Source organism: Chenopodium album, chromosome 14 (assembly GCF_948465745.1).
Source record: "Chenopodium album chromosome 14, dcCheAlbu1.1, whole genome shotgun sequence".
Taxonomy (NCBI): Eukaryota; Viridiplantae; Streptophyta; class Magnoliopsida; order Caryophyllales; family Amaranthaceae; genus Chenopodium; species Chenopodium album.
In genome coordinates, this window is record NC_137847.1 from 33,925,653 (window position 1) to 33,946,775 (window position 21,123).

The window sequence follows — 21,123 nt, forward strand, 5'->3', positions numbered from 1 at the left end:
GGGATGTTAGTAGGTAAGAGTTCTCCTAGCTCAAGTCTTTGGTACACCGAGTATGGCATAAGTCTAACACTAGCTCCTAGGTCACACAAGGCATTCTCAATTTGCATTTTATAAATGGCACAAGGGATATAAAAGTTTCTGGGGTCTTTTAGCTTAGGTGGCATCTTGTTCATTATGATAGCACTACAATTCTCGGTCAAGTTCACCGTCTCTGCACCATCACATGTTCTCCTACCACTCAAAATGTCTTTGAGGAATTTTGCGTAGTTGGGCATTTGGGTGACAACTTCGGTAAATGGTAAAGAGAGATGAAGTTTCTTAAGCATGTCTATGAATCTTCCAAATTGTTCATCTAACTTGTGTCTCATGAATTTTTGTGGATAAGGAAGCTTAAGTTTCACAATCTCTTTCTCCACTCTCACCTCACTAGTCTTCTCAATCTCAACCTCACTCAAAGATGCACCATTTCTCTCATCTTCAACCAAAGCCCCTTTTGTGCCTTCTTTAGTCTCACTCATCCTAGGCAAACTCTCCTCAAGGATCTTACCACTCCTTATGACAATAGCATTAACCGGTCTCTTAGGATCTAGGCCTTGGGAAGGTAAAGAAGAAGGACTAGCATGGTCTTTCAAAGCATTAGCAAGTTGAGAAATTTGATTTTCAAGCATCTTATTATGAGTCATCATTTCATTAAATTTCTTATCACTTACGGTCATGTAAGTGTTCAACAACTTTGTTTGATTTTCAATGATGTCTTCCAAATTTGTTCTATGTGAAGAAGAAGAGGATTGAACATAGGAATTATCATTTTGGGCCTTTGGAGCAAATCCGGGTGGAGGGCCTCTTTGAGCATTGTTTTGAAAATTGCCTCTACCTTGATTGTTCCAATTACCCCTACTTTGATTTTGACCATAACCTTGATTATGGTTACCACTTCCTTGATTATGATTCCCATAACCTTGGTTTGGATTACCATAATTTTGGTTTTGATTTTGGCTACTATAACCTTGATTGTTATAGTTACCTCGAGAACCTTGGTTCCCTTGGTTTCTATAACCACCACCTTGGTTATAGTTGTCAAATTTGCCATGATTGTTGTAATTCCTATTCCATTGACCTCTTTGATTCTCAAACCTAGAATCATGATTATTTGACACATAGTTCACATGCTCATTCACATTTCCATCTTGATCATCACAAACATCCATACATGCATGAGGGCAACTAGAAACATCATGCTCATACGACCCACAATCATCACAAAACAAGCATCCACTAGGCATGTTACTAGAAGAAGGAAGGGGTTGAGAATTAGAAGACGTACCTCTCCCCTTAGTTTGGGAGGGAAGACTTGAAACTTGGTAGGTAGCACTTTCCAACTTTGCCTTGATAGCGGACATCTCCTTCCCCAAGTTCGTCATTTGAAAGGATAGATTGTTGATTGCATTTAGATGATCAACTGAGTACACCGAAGAGCTACTCTTGCTAGTTGACTCTCATTCTCCATCTTGCCAATCTCTATAATACCTCACTACGTCCTCAATTATGTCCACCACTTCCTCTTCCGTTTTGTTCATGATAGGACCTCCGGCTCCTCCATCTAAACATGATTTTCCTTGAGGGCTAAGACCTCCATAGAAAATTTGAATGATTTTATAAGTTCGAATTCCGTGATGAGGACATTCTCTTTGATACTCCTTGTATCTCTCCCATGCTTCATAGAGGCTTTCATTTGGCTTTTGCTTGAAACCTTGAATCAAAGCTCTATCTTCCGCCGTTTTCTTTTGAGGATAGAAACGGGATAGAAATTCCATGGTGACCTCGTCCCATGTCCTTAGAGAATTCGGCTTTACCTCCTTGTCTAGCCATTCCAAAGCACGATCTATGAGAGAAAAGGGAAAGAGCTTGAGGCGGATGAATTCTTGGGAAATTTCGTTCACCTTGATAGTATTGCAATACTTCTTGAACTCCTTAAGATGGTTTAGTGGGCTTTCATGCTTGGCCTTACTAAATTTTCGCCTCTCTATCAAAGTGATCATTGCCGGTATTATTTCAAAATCATTTCCCGGTGTTGCAGGTGGAGCAATCCCACTCTCAAATCTATATGCACCGGGAATCCCCAATTCTTTCAATGCCACCCTCGGATTTTCTCCCATTCTTGCTTGTTCTTCTTGTTGTGGCTCTTCTTCACTTGAAATGCTAGGCTCAAAGATCGTCTAGCACTCCTCAACCTTGCAATAGTTCTCTCAATTTCCGGATCAAATGGCACTAGTGAATGATCACGTGCTCTATACATAAAATCTCAAAAGAAATGGTTAGTAGCACGACTACAAATGTAGCCTTAAAGAAAATCTTTTTGTATTTTCAATTAATGGTGAAATAGACTCAACAACTATAACAAAGCACCAATATCAGTCCCCGGCAACGGCGCCATTTTTTACACGAGGAAAATGTAGGTCGTCCTCTACCCTTTCCTAGAGCCAAAGAAAATTTATAAACACTCGACCAACCTAATACGAGTATATGGTAAGTCAAGGTTCAAACCCAAGGGAATGAATAGGTGTAAGCTATAGCCTATGTCAAGCTACTTCGAAGTTTGTGGGAAGATGCGGTTGGTAACGAAGGTATCAAGAAATCTAGATGAATCGAGAAATTCAATATACTAAACACTAGGGATATGGGTTCCACATGCAAGCTCAATGATTATGCTAATTGAAAGATCACTTAATCAATTCAAACATTGCAAAGGACAAACAATAGTTGCAATCAAAGGAATTCAAGGGCTATCTCCTATAAGCCAAGCTAGGGATCACTATGAATGGCTAGCTAGGAAATCACAATCAAATTCAATCAATTAAAGCAATTCTCAAATCAAGGGTTCATGTCATTGAAATTTGCAATGCAATCTAGATTAATCTTATAGGTTGATCACTCCTAATCTAATTAATCACACGCACAACTATGTCAACCAATTTAATTGCACCATTCAAATCAATTTAGCATCATCAACTAGCAAAAATCATCAATTAAGCATGCTTCCCCTTCTCCCTAGCAACTAATCTACTCACTAAACATGGTGGAATTAAGAAACAAAACAAATTCAATCAAATTCATATTCATTTAAAGCTAAATAAAAAGAAAATCAATCAATCAACAATTTCTAAAACAAGGAATGTAATCTCAATCAAAATCCAAGAAACTAGAAGGAATTGCATTAAAAGTAAATAAGGGAAAGAAATCTTACAAACATTCATTGAATTGAAGAAGGAATTTCAAAATTAAATTGAAATCTAAGATCAAATTCAAGTACAAACAAGTAAATCTTAAGCTTCTCTCTCTACTATTTCTGGAAAAATTCTCTCTCTAGTACAAAGTTAAATCGTCCTCCAAAAAGAAAGTCAAAACCTAAAAATAAGAAAAATCGAGCGAAGAGGGCCGCACAGGCCGTGCGCACGCACAGCCCAGCCGCGCGCGCGCACAGCTGGGTATGCGCGCACGCACCCCTGTGCCGCGCGCGCGCACCCCTGTGCGATGCATAGGCTTTGGCTCCTTCACTTGCTTGATCAAACTCCGCGCTCCCGAGAATCCCTATCATCAGTGCACTCGAGATGATGCCCGCGAACATGGCATTCCCAAAATGAGCAAATTGACTTGATTATTCACCTACAAAACACAATTAAAACAAAGAGAGGAAGCGTAGCAAGGTAAAACTAACACTAAAATTATGAATTATCAACTAAAATATGAAAAACTCGTAAACACCAATCGAGAACTAAAGTGAATTATAAGAAATGGAAAATCAAATAAAACTAAAAGAATTATATGAAAATGATGAAAGAAAATAAAGAAAATGAACCTAAATCTTATTCTTTTGAGCGCCATAAATGACGCTCATCACTCTCTCTACTATTTCTGGAAAATAAGCATCAAGTACAAAATAAGTCGTCCCCCACTGAAAAAAAGAAAGTCAAAAGCTATAATTAGAAAATCAAGCGAAGGGGATCAAGGCTTGTGGTGCGTGCGCACCACCCAGGCTGCACGCGCGCACAGCTGGGTCTGTGCGCACGCACCACCTATGCCGCGCGCGCACCCCTGCTTGGTGCTCGTGGCCTTGCCTCGTTCGCTTGCTCGATCGATCTTCGTGCTCCCGAGCATCCCTATCATTGGTGTACCTTAGGCGATGCTCGTGAGAAGGGCAGCTCCTTTATCTTCCAAGCATTTGAACACTTCGAGCCAAAGCATTGCTTCCAAGGTCCTTGTGCTTGCGGAGCTAGCTTGAATTGCATGTTTGGATTCTCGAACTTAGCTCCATCAACCTCCTTGAATGCGCTCGAGCTTCCTCCTTGGTAATCCAATCTCGGGAAACTCAACACACCTACAAAACAAGTCAAAGAAACTAAGAAGCGAGAGAAATCGTTGAGAAATGAATAAAACAACAAAAAAAACGGATGATGATGACACTCATCAAATTCCCCCAAGCTAGACTTTTGCTCGTCCTCGAGCAAAACAAAATCAAACTTAAAGGAAGATGATGACATTATTTAGGCAAGCAAGAAACGAGAAAGACTAGAGAATAGAAGGATGTACACTAACTCACTTTCGTAGGAATCACGATCCATTTTAGCAACAATTGACAAGCCATTTAAACCTCTAGATCGCTCTAGAGGACGAATAATGCTCTCATAAGGGTTTCCTAAGAGATTAACCCATAACTCTTTAGTAAAAGGAGGCAAAGCATAAAAAGAGAAAAGAGAAAATTAAAACTTAAAAGGAAAAGAGGTGCTTATACAATGGACTTTTGCACATGATCAAAACACGAGAGGATATCAAACTTTCTAAAACAACTATGGTAAGAACGTTCTAAGATATCGAGGGTTGATTGAAACATAGGACATGCTAAGTATAGAGAACTACCAAAACGTAATTCACTTTCATCTAAAAATAATTTTACAACATTTTCCCAATTGGCTTCAAATATTCTTTTAGCAAGTATCTCTATAGTTCCTCGAAGGAACCGGAAAAACAATAGATTTGAGGTTTTCTCGACATCTTGACTTTGCATCCCCTCTCCTTAGGCTTTAACTCATAATGCCCTCCCTCGGTATAAGACTCAACCACTAAGCCAAAAGGGCTTTCCCAAAGGTTGTAACGTAAGGGCAAAAGGTTGAGGGTAGGCTTAAAATTTAGAATTTGGTGGTACAACTAAGTTGTGAAGCAAAGATTGGCCAAATTTCAACACCAAAACCAAGTGGTCACCAAACAAAAACAAACTAACACCCCCAAGCTTATTCAAAGCTATAACCTCAATCATATATACAAAAAGCGTAAGACGCTTCCCCCCCCCCCCCCCCCAAGCTAGAAAATAGCATTGTCCTCAATGCTTAAAATAAGGAGAAACGTTTACATCAAAATGTTTTGAACTTTTTCATTTTTCACTTTTTTCAATTTTTCCTAAGCTAAATGAAATTGCTTTGCTCTTTCTCAAGTTTTCAAGTTTTCATTTTTCACATTATTCATTGTCCTCGCCTCTTTTAACTATGGACGGCTTTTTCAACTTTGCATTTGATTGTCCTTGCCTTTTTTTTAACTTTGAACGACTTTTACATTTATTCACTTGACATCATTCACAAGATATACAAAACACAAGCTTGCTTACAAATAAGAACCAATATCCAAACTCATATACCACAATCTCCAAGAACATGATCATTTGCTTCACAAAAACCAAAAATGGAACAAAAAGAAACAAAAGGCACAAAGCTCTAAAAAAGTGGCTAGAAAAGAAGGGAAAAGGCTCAAATGGTTAGCAACTAGGCAAATGTGAACCTTAGAACTAAAAATAAAGAAGATTAACCTAGAAAAGAAAAAATTACCACCCCGAAAAGATGTTTTTGTCCTCCCTAGATGGTTCAGTCTCGTGTTTGAGAATTATGAATCAAGATTCAAGATTAGGTCCGCAATAGTCAAGGATCCATGCCGCTCATACAAGTAATTGAAAAAGGCTTGAAAACTATGAAACCTCACAAGGATGTGGCAAAAACTCACTAAAAGCTTCAAATTAACCAAAGGGGAACAACTGCGAGTTTTCAAAAATAAGAGAATTCGGTTTCAAGGTCCCAATAGTTCTAGACGACTACCTTAGCATGTCATATCCTAGAGTCAACCAAAGATACTCTCAAACCGTGCAAACCATTGTTCTTAGGAAGAATGATAGCCAATGTGCAAGCCCAAGTGAAACTAAGTCCAAAGCAAAAGCAAAATTATTAAGAAAGAAAAGCAATGCCTCAAAAACATTTTAATTTTATTTTCAAAACTTATTTTGTGATTTTAGTAGTTTTATTAATTTTTATGATTTTTCTGTTTTTTTTCTTATAAAAGAAAAGGAAAGTTTAAAATCAAAACATATGAAAGCAAAATACAAAAAGGAATGTAGAAGAAAATAGAAAAAGGAAACAAAAAGGAAAAGGAAAACTATAAGAAAATAGAAAATGTGCAAAAAGATATAAAATGAAAAATAGAAAAGCAAAGGAGAAGTAGAAATGCAACAAGGAAGTAAGCTAACACATAAGTCCCAATCGACAAACAAGTGAACATTCAGCCACAACGCCAATGTTCCCAAACACACTAAAGTGTTAAAAAGCAAACATCCTCGAACTGTTCAACTTCTCCTAATCTAAACCTAAACTAAGCATCTAAGAAAGGAAAATAAAAAGAAGAATAATAGAAGGATCTCACTGGGCGTTGAAGCTATGCTACATCAAACAAAGTGAAAGAGAACCTTAATGAAACATCAATATCCAAAGCATAAGCAACGAAGCAAGGTGAGAAAGAAAAGGACTATATACAAAGAAAATTGTTAGTAACTTCAATACAAAAGATAAGAAAAATATAAAAGAGAAAATGTATGCAAATAAGGAAAAAAAAACAATATATGATAGCATTGGAATAGGGTCAAGTAACGAAATTAGGAAATAGGATCATCAGATAGAAGCAGAGTTAGGAAACAAGATATCCAACAATCATCATCAGGAAGCATAATCATAAAGAAGCAGAGATACACATCAGACAACGATCAGCAAAACAAACAACAATACCAAGAACTGGACAGAGAAATCAGCAGAAGTACATCATCATCATCATCATCATCATCATCAGGGAAGTAAGAGATACACAATGATCAATACCAGAAGCAAAAGAGACCAAGAGTGAACTACAAAAGCAAGGAGGGAAATGGTGAAGCACAAAAACAACATAAATCACCCCCAAGCTCAAAATGAACTACCCCCCAAACTCTAAACCTAATAACATATAGGCAAAAGAGAACATCATATAAAGCACATAAGAAAGGGGGGTAGTCATGATAGTCTCACTCCGCACTATGGTAAGGGGTCGAATGGGAACTCCCCTCACCGGTCTCCATAACATGACTTGAGCTAGCCATTTTGCTCACCTCCACGGGAGCCTTACCCCTTAACCTTCCCTCCCTCCTAGCTCGATTAATCGCAAAGAAATGAGACCGATCATCTAAGACTGGCTCACCCGACCTACCCCACCTACCAAAAGTCTCAAGGTCCGGAAAAGGCATAGGGTTAATGGGATTATATGTATAATCGCATCCATCGGGCCGCTTATAGTCGTAATGGCCGGGGTGGTGCCCATGATAGCACTAGGAGGGATATGAGGACCCTCCCAATAGGGGTAACAAGGTCTAGGACCCACGGTAGGGTCAAAGGGTTCCCATTAAGGGATAGGTCCTTGTTAAACCGGGAGGTATGGGTAGTTCAAGTGAGGTTCAATCTCCCCCCTCCTCACATGGTAGTCATACAATAGATTAGCATGAAAATCATAGCCAAGAGATGAATTTTGCCCCGAAGGCATGGAACACAATACATTAGCAATGGAGTCAAGCTTGGCATGAACAGTAGATAAATCAAATGTAGAAGTAGAAATAGAAGGAGGGATAGGAGTACCTCCCCGTTCAACCGGGGGTAAAGCTTGGAAGTTCGTCGAGAGAGCATCATTGGAGGCGGTTCTTGTATGGTTCGTCTTCCGTTGAAGAGAGGGGTCAATATTGCACCTTGGAGGTCTCCAAGTCAAAGAATCATTCTTCGTTTTGCGGTTAGTAGCCTCCTTGCTTGGAATCAAGAACCAATCCTTCACTCGGGATACCTTCCATATGAAAACATTATGTCTCTTGGTACGATCAATGAATTTTTGGTTTACAAGGGCGTAGACATTGAGGAAATGAGAAAGTGTCCTTTCCCGAGGGTCGATTATAGGAGGGAGCTCGCATAACAAATCCTTATAAGAGTCATTGAGGCAAAGAGCAAGGATAGAGATCATCCCTCCTATTTGGATGCTTCACGAAAGGCTAAGCCCATCACGAATGTCTAAGAACCGATTGATCAAGTGTTGCGTGAAATCCACGAGCTCTATCTCATGCGACTCTTGGTCGGCTATCCATAGCCAACAAAGCTCCTCTCGGGAGATGGCTCCCAAAGAATCCTTCGACCAAAGGGCGTATGTGAGAATACGGTTGAAATACCTCATATCCGAATGAATAATTGATGAGGACTTAAAAGTTTGAGGCTCATATTTCCCCTCTTCGGAGATACGCCTCCACCATCGTTGCTCATCATACCCATGGTCACTTGTCATTCTACCATTGGCCGGATAGATAAGATGGTCTTCATCAACGGCCCATGGAAACCGGAAGTAAGAACATAGTTGTGACTCCGACAATTTATGATCATTATTGAAAAGTTGAAAGGTCAAATTCCTTGAGGAGTCACCACTTGTCTCTCGGACCACTTCAAGGGATAGAAATTCAAAGGTCACCCTAGCATAGGTAGGGGCACTTAAATCCAAGAACTCTAAGAGACCGAGGTTCTTGGCGAGGTAGCGAACGTCATCATCAATTCCAAGTAGCTTGGTTGTTGTTTAATCAGAGAATCTTGTTGACTTGAGCTTCCGCTTGGATAGTTGCTTGAACCGATCCCAATGTAATTCCTTAGAGAATTCAACGTCGTATGTTTCTACCAACTCGGGAGGAGGTGGAACAACGTGCCTAGCTTTGCTTGAACTTGATCTAGCACGCTTCTTTTGACGGATAGGAGCCATCTACAAGAAGCAAAGCAATTCATGAGCAATTCATTTACAATTATCATTATTCAAGAATATGCATAAGAAATTGCTCAAGAATTAAGCACAAATGTAATTCACTCAAAAATGAAGCAAGAAATGGTTTGAGGTAAGCACAAGGTATAACAATAATTTGAGGCACCTCTTGTAGCCACATCATATCACCTTCACCTTTTCAAATATATAATTCCTTTCTTGATAAACCACTTTGAGCCTTGTATAACAATTAATCTTTCTTTTTTTCAACCCATATCTACCTAACCTTGGGATGGGATGGGATGGTGTGCAACTTATGCAATTTCCAAATACAAAAGCTTGAGTGATTTTTACCAAAGTTTCAAAAGTTCAAAAAATCATGTAGCAATAAAAGTGTGCAAAAGGGCAAGTGTCCAATGTATTTGATATGAACGTATCTTTGATATGAACATATCTCAAATTGCGTCTCTTATCGAGTGCTCGGTACCGTGCCTGAGAAACGTGAATGCCAAGTGAGTGATAGACTGCATGATCGGGATTTCCCACACTTATTCCAAAATAAAAAGAAAGATTTAAATACAAATCTCGAAAAAGAAAATGTAAAAGCAAAAAAGAGAGAGAGAGTAAAAAATAAAGGAAAAAGTGTTCAAAAGTGAGAAACCTCAAGCATACAAGTACAAAGATTCAAATGAAAGGTTGCACACCTTGGGGGCATATATTGGGTCTTGAGCTTTTATCCTTTCTTCTTCAACCTTTAGCCTAACCACATTACAACCCTTCAAAAGACCTTTATGAGGTATACACACACTTGTGTGAGGTTCGGCTAGAGCTACGATTGGCCTGATTCCTAACGGATACGTAGGCAACCTCACATTGGGGTGTGACCGTAATAAAATTCATTCATTCATATTTACATTCATACATGATCATATCAAGGGATCTCCAATGCTCATCCCTATCCATTAAGAGCTAAACTTGGGGGCTTTATCCCTACTTCATTAGCCTACCCAGCCTAGGAATCACCATCATTTGACTCTTCTCAATATAATTTTCCACATCATTAGCCTTTGCGGCCTAACCGTAGTGTCACTTTCACACACGTCACACATACATGGCTAAATTATCCTTCCTTTAGGAACCCTTAGTCATGAAATCTTGATACAACTTTAAAGCATGCCTTGTCATCTTAGAATAATTCTTCACTCGTTATCATAATCATTATTGCATCACAAAGTATAAATAGTGCTTAGCCTCCGTGCCTAAGTTACCCAAATACTTTCATCATCGAGTCATCAACTGAGAAAGTCTCGGATGTTACAATTCTTTCACCATGAGATACAACACAATACATACATTTGATTAAGCTCATTCAACATGCACCATCGCTAGATTAATTCTTTTTCTTTCCTTTTTAGGAAGTACAAATAAAGACTTCATTTTTCACCAACACAAACACTCTAGACTTCATCCTTTTTTCACGTCTTTCTTTTTCGAGAGAAAGTCGATACCCTCCACAAAAATGATGGAAATTTTTTTGCTTTTTCTGCATTTTCAAGTTGCACAACATAATTCACACGCAAGTCATGCACATTAAGTCATGTCGTGTCACCACATCGAGTTGAGTCTGCACACACATGTCAAAACTCATCGAGTCGAGTTGATTTAAACACATTGAGTCGCACAATGAGTTAAGTAACACCAAAACTTGAGCCATCCTCAAGTAAAACCAATCACAATGAGTCAAGAACATCAAGCCTTAGGTTAACCCTAAGAAAACCACCAGCAAAGTCTTTTTGTAATCTTTAATTTTACAGGATACAACCATTCATCGAAGCTCTTGTTCGCAGCCAACCGAATGATCTCAACAAACATTTGAAGCTCATTTGTTCAGAGACACGTGGACATTTCATCAAAGTTATTTTTTTCTAAGATGCATGGACATTTTATCAAAGCTCTTTTGTTTAGACACATGTGGACATCCCTTCAAAGCTCTTTTGCTCAAAGACGCGTGAGCATCCTATTAAAGCTCTTTTGTTCAGAGACGCGTGGACATTCAAAGCTCTTTTATTCAGAGACACGTGGACATTTTATTCAAAGTTTTTTTGTTTAAAGACGAGTGAACTTTCCTAAAAAAAAGAAAGCTCTTTTGTTCGGAGACTAGTGAACATCCCTTCCAAAGCTCTTTTGCTCGGAGACGCGTGGACATCCTTACCAAAGATCTTTTGTTTAGAGACGAGTGAACATTCCTAAAAAGAAGGCTCTTTTGTTCAAAGACGAGTGGACATCAACAACAGCGAATTTAGGCCACGACATCAACAGCAGCGAGGCACTGTCACCTTCGACGATGTTCTCTAGGGTGTGGAAGATTGTCATTACAAATGAAGATATCAAAGCAATGTTACCTTTGACGGCATTCACGAAGCACCGTGGAGGTTTTCACAATAAATACAAGAAAAGATGTTACCAAGAGGCGTGTGCTTAACGATGAAAGATACGCATTTCTAACTCCTTTATTTGTTTAAACTAACGCTAGTTTGTAGGTATCGACGTTGTAAAGAATGATTTAGGGTCGCAGAATGTTCTGAGTCATTCTCCGTCCCTATCGACTACTTTGACTTTTATTTTCGAAACTTATGTTTCTCCAAACTTAGTCAAAGTGGGGGCTTCTTTAGACACCTGCTTGCATCTCTCCAAAAACCAAGCCCAGCGATGAGTACCTTTCACGTCATTGAATATCGAGCAAGGTGAAATGTTGAAGAGTCTCGTGGATATCTCTTTCCTAAATTTTTTAAAAATCAAAATAACTCATTTCGTATTTCAAAAATCATTCATTTTGTATCTTATTCATGAAAAACGTCTAAACCAATTTATTTTGGTCCATAAAATGGGTCCAATAATTGTGTAGTTGGATGGGGTTCGAAAAGTGCTTTCCAATGATATATTATAAGCTCATTTCGAGTTATAATGAGGACGTTTTGATCAAAATATTAAAATAGGCCCAAACCGAGCTTCGTGTACAGACCCAATGATCATGTGGAGGGTCCATTAATTTTAATTGTATTCCTAAATTCATTAGAATTTATCTTAATTTTCTAGATTTATCTAGAAGGTTGTTTTGAGTTCTAAAGGAATTAGAATTATATTTTATTATTTATTTTGATAAAGATAATGATCAAGAATTTTACATGGAATAAAACAAGTGTTTTAAAAGGATTAAAATCAGTTTTAATAAAGATAAGTACGGACTTTGGCTAACCCTATTTGATTAGAAGTCAAACTCCGTACAAAATATTATCGTACAGAATCCATTGCGCCGCGATGGGCTTATCGCCACGCGATAACACTATCACGTCGCGATAACCTTGTCGCGCCGCGATGGAATCTTTTTTAATCCGAGTCAAGTTCTGACTCTTTTCTGATCTTTTTCGAACGTTTTTCTCTATTAATAAGGACGATTTTCCCCGTTTTCAATTCACCCAAATCATCATCTCTTCTTTCTCTTTCTTCATTCTTTTTTTAAGCCTAGCCTCTACAAACACACATCTTTTTTATTCTTCTTTGATTTGATCATGATTCCACATTCACGAGATTTAGACACACCTAGCCAAACTAGAAGTTGCCTTAGACCTCAACGTGAAAGGTTGATAGTTCTTAGGGGTTGGTCCCAAATCTAAATTTCAATTCTTTGATTATTTTAATTGTTTGAATTAATATTTCATTGAAGTTACTAAAGTGTGTATTCTTTTAGTAGAAAGAGGTACGGGGCATCAAAGTAAGTAATTAGATTAATTCTTCCTATTCTTTTGATATATAAATCATGTTCAGAATATTTTATTCCTATTATCATGTTAGGATGCTTTTATTATTTCCTAGTAAAATGTTAGGATATCTTTATTGAATTTCTAGTATCATGTTAGGGATAAAGCTTTGATTTTTATTGTTTACTGACATGCTAGGATTTGTTATTAATCATGTTAGTATCATGCCTAGGATCTTTCTAATATTATTAGGCTTTGACGAGATTGATATTATGATAATGATGATTGTTATGTCAATTTTATTATTTATGTCTTGTTTGATTATTTATGTTTTATCATTGTTATTGCTTGATCACGCCTTCTCTTGCAGGTTTAAAGGGAATTTGTACTTGAAATCACGCTTAATAAGATAATTAATAATTCGATTTAGGCTAATGTGATTTTAGTTAAAGTGATCACCAATAATAGATTTATCTGTGCATTAATAATCAACCAACATAGATTAAACAGGTTTAGGATTAATATAATGATTGTATGTTAATTGGAAAGCGCACATGAATATGAGAAGAACAAAGTAGAGGCCTATTTAGGGCAGGTTTAATCTCTTTTAGGTAGGATTTGTACCATCATCCTCGATTATCCAGTCATAGTTCAGGACCATTATGGAGTTATCGATCCATGTGATCGTAAAAGGGGTGTAACCTTTACCTCGTGGACGGTTTATGTAGACACCTAAAAATGTCTCCCCAAAACCAAACCCGATGATGAACAACCTTTCACCACCATCATTGGTCGAGTTTAGTATTTCATCTTCGGAGTGCTTAAATCCATATTCAACCCAATACATTTCATATACCAACCCAATTCCTAGTCCATTTTGCTAAACCATAACTTACTTTCCACTTTTCGTGTCCACATCACAAAACCGAGATAATATGATTTTATGGACTTATAATATTGATAAAATATTATTTGGTTTGATAGGCCTTTCAATATTATTTCCAACGATATATCATAAGCTCAATTCCAATTTAAAATGAAGAAGATATAAGCAAAACACTAAACTCGGCCCAAAACTGACACCCTTTCACTAAAACGGCTATATCTTTAAATCTAAAAAATATTATAAACCAATTTTAATTGGATTAGAAAGTAGAATTGATAAGCTTTCTAATGATATATTATATGCCTTATGCCGAGTTACGGATCAAAAGTTATTATAGCTTTAAAAAACGCGTAAAAACTGGATTTGTCGCATCACTGCATAAATGCCGCGCCACGGTGTTTGGTGACGTGTCACGGCACTGGGTACCATCTCACGGTATTTTGAAACGTAGTACGGTGTTTTTCTAGGGTATTTTCTTCGCGACGCCTCACTTCTAAGGTTCCGTGCTTCACCCTACACATTTTTCTCTATAAATACAAACCTAATTTCCTTAGTTTCGGGGCACCAAAATCATTCTCTCTTCCTCTCTTATACATAAAATCATTCTCTTTTCTCTCTTCTATGCTCTAGCCTAATACTAGCCTTCCCTATTCTTTCATAATACTTCCCCTATGCGCACTCCAAGGAGTTCATGCAACACCCGAAGTTCTATACTTTAACCAAGGCGTGAAAGATAGAATTAATTGAGTTTTGGACCAAATCAACTCTACTTTTGATTTAATTGTTTCAATTTAATTTACATTTTTATTGAAGTTACTAACAGTTTATTCATGATTTAGCAATTCAAGGAAACGCGAAAAGTGAGTAATTAATCACTTAATTACTCTTATTATTATTATTATTATTATTATTATTATTATTATTATTATTATTATTATTATTATTATTATTATTTGATTTGACTAACATTGTTATGTTTAAATTGCTTCCAATATTGATGTTTATTCTATTATATTGTTATGATCACCATATTGCATGTTTAAGGGGAATATGTAATTGAAAATCACGCCTAATAAGATAATTTGGACAATCGGTTTAGGATCCTTTTTAATCTTATTGTTTAATCAAGTGATCACAAATATTTTAGAATTATATGTTCCATTGATATTCAACAAATTTAGCATAATAATAGTTTGGAGCGAGTTGAATATTTGTTTGTATGCCTTTGAGATCGCAGGAATAACTTTTCACAATAAGAATCGAGTAGAGGCCAATACAGGCGAATGTGACTTCATGACTCACTTCGTACCATTATCCACGATAATCCTTTCGTGGTTACGAACTATATGGATTTAATAATATCATGGATTATGAATGGGGTGTAATCTTCACGGGTCAATCGTTGTTGCCGTTCGTTGTCCCTTAATTGTGGTTTCCTTAAATGCTCTGTGAAAAGTTTAAAAGTTCCTTAAAAACTTGTTGGAGGCTCCCTACTTTCCTTGCCCTTAATCGTTAATGTCGATTCCCACTTTCTATGAGTGCCAAGAATATTCACAACATGCTTAATGTAGGCGCGCTTCAAACGACGCCTAAAATTCAATTTGGCAACTCCACTAGGGAGGATTTTTGGTTATTTATCGATTTGAGTGATCGGTATTTAATTGAGATGAGTGGGTAGGACTTGAAAGATTCTTGAATTGTATTCTTGCGATTTAATTTCCATTGTCACATATTCATATGCATTTTAGCTTACCTATTTTTCCATAATAGTACGTGTTCTACGTATGTGGCTAGCCCAGGGGATTTAAGCTTTATCAACCTAAAAACGCTCATGACAATAAGGGTTCATCCGACTTTTTAAATCCACCCAAACCATGGAGTCGAGTTAGATTTCATCACGAACTCATGGAGCTTCCCATTAGCATACACCCTCAAGGGAGGCTGCCTTGCTAACGCGTCCAAACTCTTAACCATGCTACCTTTTGACACCTAAATAAGCTTGACCATAGTGGAACATAGAACTTGACTCTAGGTTGCGAACTTCATTGCATCATGTGTGACAATGTGTTTATGTGTGTAATTATTTTGTGAATTTTTTATTTTTTTAATTTTTTTTTTCTCTCTCTCTTTTATCTAATCCTTTTTTTTATTATTATAATCGAGTCTTAGTCTTTTTTTTTATTTATTTTTGAGTCAACCCGGATTTTTATTTTCGTATCCTTCACAAGAGTCAACTTGTTTTGGTCATAGCCGGAGTTCTAGAAAAAGTTACGTGTCGTGCCACCTATTTATTTGTAGCTCCTAGTTTTATCTTTCATTTGGTGTTGGTTTCGTCACAATCAAAGTCACAAATAAAAAGTTATTACCGAAATGCTACAGCCTGTCAAGTTTAGGTATCTTTTTAGCGTCCAACCTTCTTTTTTGTTTTTATATTCAGCTATTTCACCAAATGTTATCAAGCACTTTAATAATCCACCAAATGCCTTCAACCTTTTCAAAATTCACCAAATGCCACTGACGAATTGTACAATGACACCTCGTGCCATTAATGAGGTCTGGCCGTTAATTTTCAGTTACTGCAAATTGACGTATTTGCCCTTATTGTGTTAAATGGCCCCATAAAGCCTTTTGACTCCCTAAATTAACCATTTGAAGCTATTACATGAATCACACTTATAATATAACCTTTGTGGATTAGATGTTAACTCCGAGCTTCTAAATGCATATTTTCTACTGCACTAGCAAAATTTGTTTGGTACTCTCACTACTACAAAATGAGTGCTTTCTCGACGCTGGGCAAGGAGCGTCAACGAGTAATTATACTATGCGTGTTTTGTCGACGCTTTTCAGGGTAAAAATTAATTTTCGACTCCAAAAAGCGTCGAGATCATCTAGCACGTGACCACACGTGAATAAAAAAAACCCACGATTTTAGAATTTAGGGAAATATTAAACAGTTGAACATTAACACAAACCCTAACTATTTTCCTCTCTTTCATTCAGAATACAAATCTACTCATAGAACCATGGATTTCAATCTCAGATCTTCCTCTCCAAGTCAATTTCGAATGAGGTACTATGAAATTTTCGACTCTCTTGAATCAATTTCGAATTGAGGTACATAAATTTCAAGTTTAGATCTTCATCCTCTCTAATTCAATTTCGAATTAATATACATCAATTTACAATTCAGTTCTTCGTCTCTCTCTGAACCAATTTCACATTGAGGTACACAGTTTCAAATCCAGATCTTCATCTACATATGAAATCAGTTTCGTCCCTCTGCCGAAAATATTGAGGTACACCCTTTCTTTTTTGGATTCATTTTTTTTTACAGTTTTGTAGATTTGTTTATCAATTTGTTTTTTATTTTAAAAATGTTCTAAAATTAAGGTCATTTATGAGCTTGATTCATGAACAATAGAGATAATAGGATTTCCTTATATATTATTATGTTTTTTTTTTTTTTTTTTTTCTTGTGTTACTATTTTAATTTAATTTATGAAAAATTAGCTTTTTTTATTCTGTAGTTGACGCACAATTTTGATGAGTTTATTTCTATTTTAAGCACAATTTTGATGAGCTTAGTGCTTTTTGAAGTACAATTTTTTCAAGGTGTCTTCTTTTCTTCGATTTATATATATATATATATATTTTTTTATTTAATATTACTAGAATTCTATGTTTTTGTTTCTGTGAGCTTACATTTCTAGAAATTAATGGTCTAATTTGAAATATTAGTTGCATAGAGATAAGTTGCGAGAAAAGGTGTATTAATTAGCTTATTTGATCTTGGTGGAAAAAGTTCATTGTAGATGATTTATAGTTCGATTAAACTGTGCTTATTAATTGAATCAATATTTGTTTTGATTTAATCAGTCAAATATTTTGAAATTGTTGTAACTGACTTTAAAAGAAGGGACTTTGATGGGTAATGTAGGATTCTAGTGTATGGGCTGCTTTTATCAGCATTTAATGTGGCTATATTTCATATGGTTGGTGATTTAGTGTGGATTGGTATAATAAAGGGTTGATTTAGTGTGGCTTTGTTTCATATGGTTGATAATTTAGGGTGTGAAACCATCATCACTTCAATTGGTTATGGCTAGCATTGACTTGTTTCCGTGAGAGCATGTATACTTTGACTTGTTTCCGTGAGACGGATTAATTTAGCTAAATATTTGATTGTATATGACTGATGTTCTAAATTCAATATGCTCATTGACCCCTCTAATGTTCTTTAGTGTGTGAAACCATCATCACTTCAATTGGTTATGGCTAGTATTGACTTGTTTCCGTGAGAGCATGTATACTTTGACTTGTTTCCGTGAGACGGATTAATTTAGCTAAATATTTGATTGTATATGACTGATGTTCTAAAATCAATATGCTCATTGACCCCTCTAATGTTCTTTATATATAGAGCTTTATCTGTAAATTAATTAAATAAATGTAATGGTTTTACTTTTGCTATGTACGTAGCTTATTGAACTTAATAGGTTATTAGGGAGTAGTAATATCTGGACAAAGAGTTCAATGGATGTTTACTAATCCAAATCTGGACACAAAGTGTGACTCTCTGTAAAACCTTCATTGTTACTGCGACAGCCCTTAAATACTCATTATGTGGACTACTTAATCAGTTATGCCCCTCCCCTTCACCCTTTTACAATAAACAAAACTACGAAAGATGATATAAGTTAGGTTTTTTTTTTTTTTTTTTGCTTGCCATTCTCATTCATGACATTATGAAAGATATTATGTTGTATATTTTCTTCCTTATATGTGTTACTCATGGTTGCCTCTCCATTTCATAGCTCCTTCTAGTAGATAGATCTATTTCATTTCCGATGCTGTATTTTAGTAACTTGGCTGATATTTGTTCTTCTGCAGGCATTCTTGCTGATCTTCTTTTCTGAATTTGGGGACAAGACATTCTTTATTGCAGTAAGCACTAACAAACTTGTCAAAAGCCTTATTGGTCAAGTTGACTTTGATTGATAGCCTTTTTCTTATTTTTCTACATTTACTGTTTATCTCATGTAGTGACTCAATCCTGTGATTTCAGAGGAATACACTCTAATTTTTAAATAGTACGGAGTATAATAAGCTATAAATTGTGAACATTTCATAAGGGCATGCATTTCTGAGAATTTATTGCACTAAATTTGTACCCTACAAATTTTTCTTCCTTTACAATTATCCAATAAATTTTGATGTTCCTGATTCGTATTGTTCATTCCTATCCAGGCATTATTAGCTGCCAGAAATTCTGCTGCAGTTATTTTTGCTGGCACTTTTGGTGCACTTGGGTATGTTATCTCTTGCCATTCATGTTGCTAAGATGCTATTGTGGTTTGTTTGCATGTAATCATAACTCTTGGACCTTATAGATGAATGCATGTGAATAGTTTAATATAGATTTATACTGTAAGATCGAGGGGTAACGTGTGCCCTCTATGGTTGCTTCAAAGCTATGATATCATATTTTAATTACTGTTTTCTACTAATTTTATTTTATTTTTTTATTAAGGAAAAGGGGAAATTAGATCATATTAAACAAAAATCCAAATACAAAGAGTTAACCAAATATCATCAGGAGCATGCTTACAATAGTAGTACCAATGCAAGCTCCTAATAAACATACACCAGCAAATAAGACATTGAAATAACCTAACCGAATTAAGTTCAAAATTATGCAAAATATGCATGACAAAGTGAACTACAGCTACTAGACCGAGTAGAGTAAACAAGCACATTTCCCCATCAAGCAGCACTCTCATTTGCTTCCCTTGCATAGATATCTCTAGTACTACCTGGTGGGGTGTAGTATAATTTCCCCATTCCATCGATTCCACCCTTTTCCATTGCTAATTTTGCAAGACAATGCGCTTGACGGTCTAAAAAGGTTTACAGGTTTGTTAGGCCTCAAATTTTTGATTACAATCCTTTGTTTTCTTTGTTGATCCCCTTGCCTTCGTTGGGCTTTTAGGTTGGTCCTGTTGCCTTGCTGTTTGATTTTTATACTGAAATGTGACGTTAAGCATCATCTTTTTTAGTAAATTTACTTTTTATGTGAAGCTGAAACCTTTTTAGACCGTCTTACTACTAAAAGTTCATTACATCAAATTAAAAATAGAAGTAATAGAGCTTCTATTTCTGCATAGTTTGATCAAAACTTTATCTAAATTCTGAAATAGCCAAGAAAGTCTAAAAGGTTAATGGCTTTTTATCCTCTTTGGATTGCACGTCTGAGCATTTTGTCACAATCTGAACTTTGTTTACTTCCCCCTGCAAGCAGATTAAGGTACTTCACCATCCTCTCTCTCTTTTTATCAGGGCTCTGCATATTCATGTATTATTAATATTCATTGTAGAAATAAAAAATTAAGAATTTTGATAACAATGGCAACTGATGTCTTGTCTTATGTCTTGATACTTTTGGTAAGTTCTTTACTCCATAATTTGTTATAAAAGTTGGTTGTGATTTTGGTTTGCTTAAATTATTTGGTGGAAAATAATTTTCAGAAATTGTATTTTCTGCAGATGGCTCCCTAGCTAGTGTTAATTATTTTGACATGTTATTATATTTAGATTCGCTTGTTGATGTATTGATCGGTGCATATGTTGAAATGTGTTGTAGGGTCAACATATGTAGACATCCATGTGTGGATACCGAGAAACGCTAGAAAAGGGCTGATAACTAACACTGGAGTATTTCAAGGATGGAAGAAAGATATATTTAAGCTATTTAAAGATTTCAATTAGTGATTCGGAATTTGTTCCACTACAACTAGTCATGAATGAAGTATAAGCTGGAATTATATTTGTAATAGAAAACACATTACTATGAGATATTGTATGGATGCTATAATATATTTATATGCAATTAAAAAAATTTGACATAATTTTGTTATACATATAACTTTTTTTTTTTTTTTGGTAGTATTAGTATACTAGAAATAATTGGCAATGAATGAAATATTTTAATTTGGTATTCTAGTTATTTTTTTAAAGAGAATATGGACAAGAAAAAGCGTCCCAAAATTAGAAAATATGGACAGGATAAAGTGTCGTGAAAATGTTAGACAACATATGTATGAAATCTGGACATAGAAAAGCGTCACCAATTTATAGATTCTTGACTAGAAAAAGCGTCGCCAAAGTTAAGAAAGTGCGCCTACTGTTGCAAATTTCGACGCTTCATATAAAAATTTGGACACAATAAAGCGTCAAGATTCGCGACGCTTTTTGATGTCCAGCAAATTTTTTGACTCACTTATTCTCGACGCTTTTTTGAAGCGTCGAGAGAGATTTTCGACGCTTTTCTGTGTCGAAAAAAAGGCTTAAAAGCGTCTCAAA

At 36.1% G+C, this 21,123-nt stretch overlaps 1 long non-coding RNA gene and 1 other non-coding gene across 6 annotated transcripts; both read left to right on the top strand.

Annotated features, from left to right (window-relative positions):
* The first annotated feature begins 1,665 nt into the window (after positions 1–1,665).
* LOC145580328 (small nucleolar RNA R71) lies at positions 1,666–1,772 on the top strand. Its single transcript, XR_014099393.1, has one exon. It is a non-coding gene; the product is annotated as a small nucleolar RNA R71 (small nucleolar RNA).
* Positions 1,773–16,725: 14,953 nt separating this feature from the next.
* LOC145579153 (uncharacterized) lies at positions 16,726–20,758 on the top strand. Of its 5 annotated transcripts, none has more exons than XR_014099056.1 (4): positions 16,726–16,834; positions 16,955–17,060; positions 18,655–18,708; positions 19,012–20,758. It is a non-coding gene; the product is annotated as an uncharacterized LOC145579153 (long non-coding RNA). The 5 variants fall into 5 exon arrangements; XR_014099058.1 differs by having other exon boundaries at positions 16,742–17,060; positions 19,012–20,068; positions 20,405–20,758; XR_014099057.1 differs by having other exon boundaries at positions 16,742–17,060; positions 19,012–19,073; positions 20,405–20,758.
* The last annotated feature ends 365 nt before the right edge of the window (positions 20,759–21,123 follow it).